We start from the raw sequence: 1,021 nt of genomic DNA, 5'->3' as shown, positions 1-1,021 counted from the left end.
GACTGATGGACTATGAGAAGGAACCTTAAAATGTGACTTTTTGTACAACCAAATGGTCTTTTGATGTTTATAACTGTCCCCCGGTGACCTCTTTCAACTGGCTCAGCTTAAATGGGATGCGGTTAAAGCCGGTTTATTGGCATTGGGAGCAGCACTAATGAATTAAACCATAACTTAGGAATCGAGCCATTGACTTGACATGTTTACTGCTGCCATTCGTCATAGCTTTGCTAATCACTAATGCATAACAAGTGGAGGCATCACCTGTGACGTTTGAGATGGGCCTTTTAAAACATTTATGAATGGTATCTATTTTACACTGTGATTTGTTTGGGACCAAAAGGCAGCAATGTATCTTGTATTTATACAAACAAGCAATTGTAATTTATGCTGAATATGTGTTGGTGTAATGAAATAATCATAAAAACTCATTTTATGCCATTCACGTGAAGGTCGTAGCTCCCATCTGTCAACTCTGGCATGTGTTTTTGTAATTTCAGCTCATCGTATTAATCTTCTGGAAACTGATTGGAGAATATGGTGATTTTTTTTCTACTACTTTCATCTTTTTCTGCACAATGGGACACTGTCAGTGTGGAAAAATGGCCAAATGTTGTATAATAAAATGTTTGCTTACATTAATTATGAATTTATAGAGCCCAAGCTTACAATTTATTTAATCCCGGAATGATCTTATTGAGTGTATTTGAAAATGTAGACTGCTGATTTTCAGGCTGTATTTCAAAATATCATAATTCCTAGCTTAAAAAAATACTTGATTCAAAGAAAAGGGGAAAAATGCCCATTGACAGCCTGTGAGTGGGCTGAGGAAGAAACTGATTTCATCTGAAGGGCATTTAGCTTTTCTGTCAAAGTGAAGCTATTAATCAGCCGATTGAATTGTACCGGAAGTGATCATAAAACACCTGGACAGGCAGCACAGAGCTTTCAGCTTGACATGAAATCAGCCAGAAGAACCTTCAACAGCCTCTCAGAGCAAGGGCGTCATGCACTTATTATT

The 1,021-nt window shown here is 37.4% G+C and overlaps 1 protein-coding gene across 1 annotated transcript in view; it reads left to right on the top strand.

The window, feature by feature from the left end:
- Positions 1 to 1,021, top strand: part of LOC107577211 (protein FAM43B-like) — a 21,698-nt gene that overhangs the window by 1,343 nt on the left and 19,334 nt on the right. The window lies entirely within an intron of this gene.

The sequence above is a fragment of the Sinocyclocheilus grahami genome, unplaced genomic scaffold, assembly GCF_001515645.1.
Source record: "Sinocyclocheilus grahami isolate Dianchi unplaced genomic scaffold, SAMN03320097.WGS_v1.1 scaffold5416.1, whole genome shotgun sequence".
Lineage (NCBI taxonomy): Eukaryota > Metazoa > Chordata > Actinopteri > Cypriniformes > Cyprinidae > Sinocyclocheilus > Sinocyclocheilus grahami.
This window is presented reverse-complemented; position numbering and strand designations above follow the sequence as displayed.